Source organism: Pongo pygmaeus, chromosome 6, assembly GCF_028885625.2.
Source record: "Pongo pygmaeus isolate AG05252 chromosome 6, NHGRI_mPonPyg2-v2.0_pri, whole genome shotgun sequence".
NCBI lineage: Eukaryota > Metazoa > Chordata > Mammalia > Primates > Hominidae > Pongo > Pongo pygmaeus.
Window position 1 is genome coordinate 108639868 of NC_072379.2, and position 7929 is coordinate 108647796.

At 37.0% G+C, this 7929-nt stretch overlaps 1 pseudogene; it reads right to left on the bottom strand.

Moving 5' to 3' along the window:
• Positions 1–2898: 2898 nt before the first annotated feature.
• On the bottom strand, positions 2899–6268 carry LOC129041576 (large ribosomal subunit protein uL3-like; annotated as a pseudogene).
• Positions 6269–7929: the final 1661 nt, after the last annotated feature.

The window sequence follows — 7929 nt, forward strand, 5'->3', positions numbered from 1 at the left end:
ATGATGGCATCTACCTTATAGTCCAGAATAGCTTCTCCAGCTGCAGCTGTCACATCTGCATTATAACCAGAAAGATGAAAAGACAGAAGAAGGACATTTCTCCTTCTTTAAGTATATTTCCTGGAAGTTAAATGCACCTTTTCTTCTGCTCAGATACCATTGATCAGAGCAAATAGAAAATCTGGTTGCAAGGGAGGCTGGAAATACAGATTCTATACTGTGTAACCACACATACAGCTATGCTTAGGGAGATCAATTGCTGAAGAAAAAGGAAAGAATATGTAAAGAGAAAACACTGTCTCCCTTAGGAGGCTCATTTGACTTTGAGAATTTGGACCAGTTCCTTGTCCAAATAACCTCACCAGAAAAAAAACTTACTAAAATTATTTTGAACATTAAAAGAGACTCTTGTAAATTTACAGCACTTTTTTGATGCTGGTAAGTCCTATGTGGCTGTAATTTTACAATTAATTTGTAATGAGTATTTTAAGGACATCTCAGGGTCTATTGGTATATTCAATAGTAAGCAAGTTTAGAAAGTGTATTCTTTACTTACCATGTATTCAATAATAACGAATACATTTTCAACATTATTCACAAAAATTATTGCAGTAACTTAATGATGAATTATCACAACACATTCCTTACCTTGGCTAACGTTTACCAAACTTTTTTTTTTCAAACTTGTGCAGTTTAGGATATTATTAGTTCTGATGACAAACATAAAATGATGAAGGGATTCAAACCACACACAAATGTCAGCAATAACTAAAATACTATCATTACTACAGTGCCACAATATCTCCTGGTGCCTATAAAAGTATCCCAGGTTGCCTGGGACAATAAACTTGCTCATCTTTCATGGTGTCAGAATTCAGTAAAAATCTTTCTTTTCCCAAAAAAATTATCACATATTTTAATAAACACATTTTGACATGTCTGGCTTCATAGTATGCTATGTCTCATCTCTCACTTTTTAGCTTGTCAGATATTGTCACAACAGAAAATATACAGTACTCAATTTTAGCAGCAATAGGCTTTATGTATTTATCAAAAATAGTGCACACCCATGAAGACTTGGCAGGCCACCAAAGTGGCCTGGAAACCCTTCTGAGAACCACTAGCACCAAAAACATGCAATCACATCTGTTCTTGTGGCTAAATTTGAAAGTGGTAATACTCTATAGACATATTTTTGGTTTTTCAATATGAATTAATTTTTTATTATTCTTATTTTTTAACTCAGTTACCATCTCTCTTATTATATAAGCAGTAAGACTGTTGGTATGTTTATACATATTTTAATATGATTTTATAAGACATGTGGCATACCTGGTGTTATATTACATATTACATGCATGAAGCAGACACTGATAGAACTCTGATTAAGCCTGTGCATGCTGCCAGTTTTATGTCCACCTGAGGTCTTCTGAATCCTATTATCTGCATTTCTACTTCTCAGGATTTTGTTTTTTTTTTCCCTGAAGCTATGGAAGGCTAATCTATCCCAGCATACAGCAGGCCAGAAGTCCTGCATCCCCTGGAAACAGTCTTTAACTGGTGATTGATGGTAATGTCTCAGCTCCCTTGCTCTTCTGTTGGGATAATTTTGAGGCATGTGTGTTATACTATCCTCCAGTGTTTCCCTGTAAGAATGAACTCCAGTCACCCATGTTGATTGCTGGCTTAGTCACTCACACAATATTGGCTCCCACCATTTCCCTGTGTCATTTTCTTCCTTTTCCTAGAAACTCTGAAAAAAAAAATGCTGCTTGCATTTGTAATTTTTACTCGAATATTTTCTCCTTAGTTTGGGGAAACCACATTAAGCCAATATGATAAATGTCTCCCTGAATTTTCCTTTGCATATATAATTTTATTTTCTTTGTCTTAATATAATATCTCACATTCTCTTGTTTGAATTGTTACAGTAACTTCTCACCTGATCTCGAGTGATTCACAGTCACTAGTTTTCTTCCTAAATCCCAAGGTTGGGCTTGACTCAAACCTATTCAAAAATTTTCATTGCCTACTCTATAATGGCCCAATATGCAAAAGCTTCCAAAATTTTGCCTGGATATTTGCTTTCAACCTTGCTTTTCACTCTATCACCCAACTCTACTCTAGTGAGAGCAGAGAGGTGGCTGCCTGTAAACGTAGCGTCCCATGCTCTCTCAAGCTTCAGTACTTCTACATAAGCTGGTTTCTCTGCCTAAAACTATGTTGTTGAATATAGTAACCATTAAATTTGAATAAGTTTTAACATTCTGTTTTAAAGTTTCGAGTTTTTAATAGCCACAAGTGGCTCATGGCTATTATATCAGACACTACTGATATATAACATTTCTCTCATGGCAGAAAGTTCTATCAGACACCACTGGTCTGGAGCAACCTTGCGTTTATATTTAATGTGTAAAATACTTTTTTTTCCCTTCTCAGTTGCGTCTCAAAAGCTAACATTTTTGTGAGAAATTCTCCCAGTAAAGTCATGTGACTTTACTGATTTATTTATCTTTGCTTCATTCAATCACATGGCAGATATCATGTATTTTACTTAAGAATATTTGTGCACATAAACCTGTTCCCACTTAAGCAGATACCTTAAAGACAGGATTAGTGCATTCTCATCTTTCTATTTCTGGAGACACTTAACACAGTGCTTTACTTATCAACAACTACTTGTTTAATTATGGTGAACCAATCAAATCAACCTGAACTCTCTAGAAATTATTTATATAGCTTTCTTTTGAACTACTTCTTTCCAAATTCTATATTTTTGCCATCACTATTTAGAATCTAGTCTTGTCTGTTAAGTTTTGAAAGCCTATCTAATTTTTTTTATCCAGTGGAAAATAACTTTTATTGAGACACCATCAGCTGCAAAATCTGTTCCTGGCGTTAAGCTCCTTCTTGCTTTGCAATCTGGTCTTTTTTAGTGGTTCCATGAATGCTTTCCTCTCCTCCATGATCTGGAAGTGGCCACGGCCAAACCTAGAAACAGTGTTGATGAACTTAAGGTCGGTCTTCTCCACAGCAGGATGCTTGGTCTGCACCAACAAAGGCTTGTGGAGGTGAGCACTCACTTCTTGATTCCCACCACACAGCCTTTCAGCATGACAAAGTCATTGTTCATTTCATTACAGTGGACAAAGCCACCCAGAGGGTTGATGCTCTTGTCAGACAGGTCATCATCAGTGGAGGCAATGTTTTGATCCATTTTTCATCCTTCATAATGTAGCCATGGCCAGTGTTATAGATCTTCTTGTTATTCTCAGTGCAGTGATGGTAGCCTTTCTGCCCAGCACATGCCACAGAGAAGGCCACACAGGCAGGATGCCACGTCCCGATACAAGGAGCCTTACACAGCCTTTGGTGGGTCTTGTGGGTCAGCTTCTTGGTGTGCCAATGACTGGTGACCCCTTTTGTAGCCTTTGCACTTGGTCACCTCAACGGCCTCAATTACCCTGTCCTACCCAAATACTTGGTTCACAGGTACCTGCTGCTCTAACATTTCCTGGACCCAGTCCAGTTTCTCAGCCACAGTGCCCCAGTTCACCTGAATCTCCATCGGGGTGCCTTCTTCTGGCACAAAGGAAGCAGGCACATCTGAGTATGGGCAATGATAGAGATGACTTGGCAGTACATTTTCATGCTGTTGAATTCCTTCTCCAGCTGCTTGTTGCCATCCTCATTCTGCCATTTCTTGCAGTACTTGGTAAAGGCCATCTTTATAGATTATGCTGGTTCTTCTAGAAGCACCTTTGCATTCATTGCTGATGTGCTCAGCAAAGACAGTCTTGAAGGTCTGGAGGCCTTGAGGGGTTTCCATATAGCCACAATGCCCACAACTACCATGGACAGTGTCTCCACAACTGTCACAGCCTCTACCACTTCCTTCTTGTTCACCTTGGATCCTGGGCTGTCAGCTTCCCACGTGATGTAGGCCATACCAGCCTTGTATCCCAGGAAGGCTGTGAGGTAGAATGGCTTGGAAGGTTCATCCTTAGGGAAGCTCTTCGCCTTCCCATGAAGCCTGCTGCTGCACTTCCAAGGCAGGAAGCCTAGGGACCCACGCCAGGGAACAGTGAACTTCCAGTGAGACAGCACACTGTCACATCCCGCTGGTCATAATTGTAAATCTTAATTGTATCATCTGTCTCGATTCATTTTGTCAGTTGTAGATATAACCGACAAAATACAAATACATGGTTTATTTTATTTCTCAGAGTACTAATTTTTTATTGCTCTCCTGGCATCTAAATACACTGATGTAAGCTTCTGGTTGCTCTTTGGGATTATAAAATCCTAGAGAATAGATGCCATATCTATCTAATTAAGTTTGCCTATATTCTTGCATAGAATTTTGCTTATTGATTGCTTCATTTTGATGTTTGTTGCCACTTGCAGTACCTATTTGCAGAGAAAATCCATATATGCAAGTGGGTCGCTCTTCAGTATTGGAAATATATTCTGGTTGAACTTCTCTTCCATTTATTTAGCTAAACATTAATAGGAGTTTTTAGTAGAGTTGGCCAAAAATAACCCTAGATTATTTCACTGGAGATTTAAATCTTCCTTGATGTGATTCACAGACATTCTTTATGTACTGCTTCTTAACCTATTGCGCATCTAAATAACAGTACTATTATCTTTCTCAAATTTTATGATTTTCTATGTATGAATTATAAGGAGGACTTACTAAGCTGATGTTTATTTTTGCAGAGATCGTAGGGACTCTAAATTATCACCAAATTATCTTAAAAATTCTGTCAAACTATGGAAGAATATAGTTTAAACGAATCCAAGATAATCTTTTATAAATATGTTTATTAATTCAGGCCACATATTTTTAATACATTTTTACTTTGAGGTATCAAACAACAGTTTCATTTTCTTTCGAATAAAGATACCTAAAAACCATAGTCAAATATATGATGAGCTTCTATTTCTAAAGTGTTTGCTGAACTATGACACTCAAGAGTACACCAAATTTTCTTGATTAGGGTGAATAAACAAAGTTTGAACACAAATAATTTCCGACTACTGATACCCATTGTTACATTTCTCAAATTCAAAACAAAAGTATGTCAGGAATTAAAGTTCAATAAATAATATCTAATCATTAGTTACTGAATGTTTAAAATCATATGATTCCATACATTTTGTTATTCTTGTCTACTAACTTTAGATTTTTAAAATTTAAAATGGAAAATGTAATCTTACTTTAAGCTTTAATTAAGGACAGAATATTCAGAAGTGTCTAACACCTGCTTTATAATAAGTACCGTATTATTTCAAATGCCAGATGGACCAATTAAAATATTCTTTCAGATGATGCAAAATCTTATGATGTAGGTTGTTTTTTCAATCCAAATTTAAATATGCACTATAAGAATGTAAAATTATCTAAGTACATGTTAACGAAATAACTTCATTTTTATCATGAAGGGAATGCAAAGGACTAAGTCTTTTTTTTTCACTCCTCCACGATGACCTCCCCATTCTTATCTTTCAATTTCACTAATGTTTTACTACCTGAGCTCTTGTTTCCCCATGATTATCGCTGCTAGAAACAACTAATATTTTACATGGAAAATGAACACCCTAAAACAAAGAGAGAATTACAGGCTTTTAATTTACAATTAACCAGAAATTAAAACTGATGAAAGATAAAATGTATAGAGAAATACAGACAAAAATTTGTATATACTTTATGAAACTTATAACTTCAGCCAGCTCATATGTTTATACCAACTATTTAGTTACCATTTATTTCATTCATGTTGTAGGAACCCTATTAGTACCTCCTATCTGGATCATCCATCTAGTACATATTTTCCACACCCTGAAGGTGTAAGTTTGGTGGAATTTCCTCAAAAGCATTATTCACTGTCCCTAACACCTTCTTTACACCCATTATTTGTAAATAGCTGATTATGCATAAAGTGACTGGGTTCCCCTATATCTGGTCACTGATTCAGAAAATAATTTCACAATTTTATTATCATCAAGCAAAGATAATAGCTTTATCCTCTGTTTTGGTGATTTGTTTATATCTAGTTGATAGCATTTAGTGCTTTCCTTTCCATTTTCTTGTTATACACCTTTCTTCTCCAATAACCTCTAAAATCCTCTGGGGTTGAGGCCTGGTGTCATCCATCTTTGTATCTCTGATGCCTGGCACCATGCCTAGAACACTGTTTCCAAGCATTTGGCTGTGGGCTGTGACATATGTGGCTCTTAGTTTCATCAGTATGTAAGGCTCCATCTTTTCATACCAACCAGTACATTTACCAGCATCACAGGGGGCAACCTCACTATGGAGCAACCAGAGCTACTGCCTAAGGCCATGGCTTGGGGAAATTCACACTACTATTCAGCAGTGACCCAGAAAGACCAAATATTGGTTGATTCATGTTTAAACAAAGTCTTTTGACTTCTGTATACAACATAAGCAGCCTGTCAGATGAGCTGTTACCATGTTAACACAGCACTGTGTAGCCCCTGTGTTGTTTCTTCTTTCTACATAAAACTTTTCATTGAGGTTCTTTAAACACACAGTTTGCCTTTATTTGGTTTGAATACATCTATTCATCTATGTATTCAAAACAACCTGAGATCACAACCTGAGGGCTATAAATATCATGTTTGTAGATTCATAGGTATCTAATTTCATCTTGAAAGCATCCCATATGTTTTAAAGTCCTTGAAGTCTGGAAAGCTTGGGAGACTACAGTTGAACAATTGTTCATAGCCTTCCTGACATTAGGAACACAATGGTCAAATCTTATATCTGATAGTCTAAAGCTACAGCCAAATGGGATGCTCAATGACACATTTAGTTACAGAAGCTAGTAATCTCCCAACGAGATGGGAGAAAAGGAGATCACTTTTTAAGTGAGATCTTAATCAGGAAGTTAGTTTTTCCCACAAAAGATTCAGGACAGATTGGAGAATGCACAGTGCAGTTTACAGAGCATAACACTGAGTTATAATAAGAGAGAAAAGAAGAAACTCCATTTTCTCCTAAATATAGAGACAAGTCATTCTGAACAATAGTAACTCAATCAGACAGCAAGAATTTTTCTATCAATTGGAAATAAGAAAGGGCTATGTGCCAAAACACGGATAAAATTTCAGGACTCAGAATGAACACTAAGAAAACTTATGGACAAAAATAAAATTTGCATAAAACAAGTGTGTGTGTGTGTGTGTGTGTGTGTGTGTGTGTGTGAAAGAGAGAGAGAGAAAGAGAGAGAGAGAGAATGCCAGAATATCACTTGGTATATACTTGTTCCCACAGAAATAAAAGAGCAATATGAACCAGGTGAGAATAAAGACTACTTATTTAAAAACATTTCAAGAGTTAATTAGTGTGGAGGCATAGAAGTTTATATATTACTTATCATTAAGAGTTTAGGCCAGATGCAGCGGCTCACGCCTATAATCCCAGCACTTTGGGAGAACGAGGCAGGCAGATCAGGAGGTCAGAAGATTGACACCATCCTAGCTGACACAGTGAAATCTGGTCTCTACTAAAAATACAAAAAATTAGCTGTGCGTGGTGGCACACGCCTGTAGTCCCAGCTACTTGGGAGGCTGAGGAGGGGGAGTCACTTGAACCTGGGAGGTGGAGGTTGCAGTTGCAGTTAGCTGAGATTGCCCCACTGCACTCCAGCCTGGGTGACAGAGCGAGACTCTGTCTCAAAGAAAAAAAGAAAGAAAAAAAAAGAGTTTATACACACACACACACACACACACACACACACACATACACACACACACACAATCTCTCTCTGTTTTCTTTTATGAAAATTAGTTTTGTTATTATCAACCTAAATTCCCATCAATGGTAGACTGGATAAAGAACACTTGGTACTTAAACACCAAGCAATAGTACGCAGCCATAAAAAAGAATGAGATCATGCT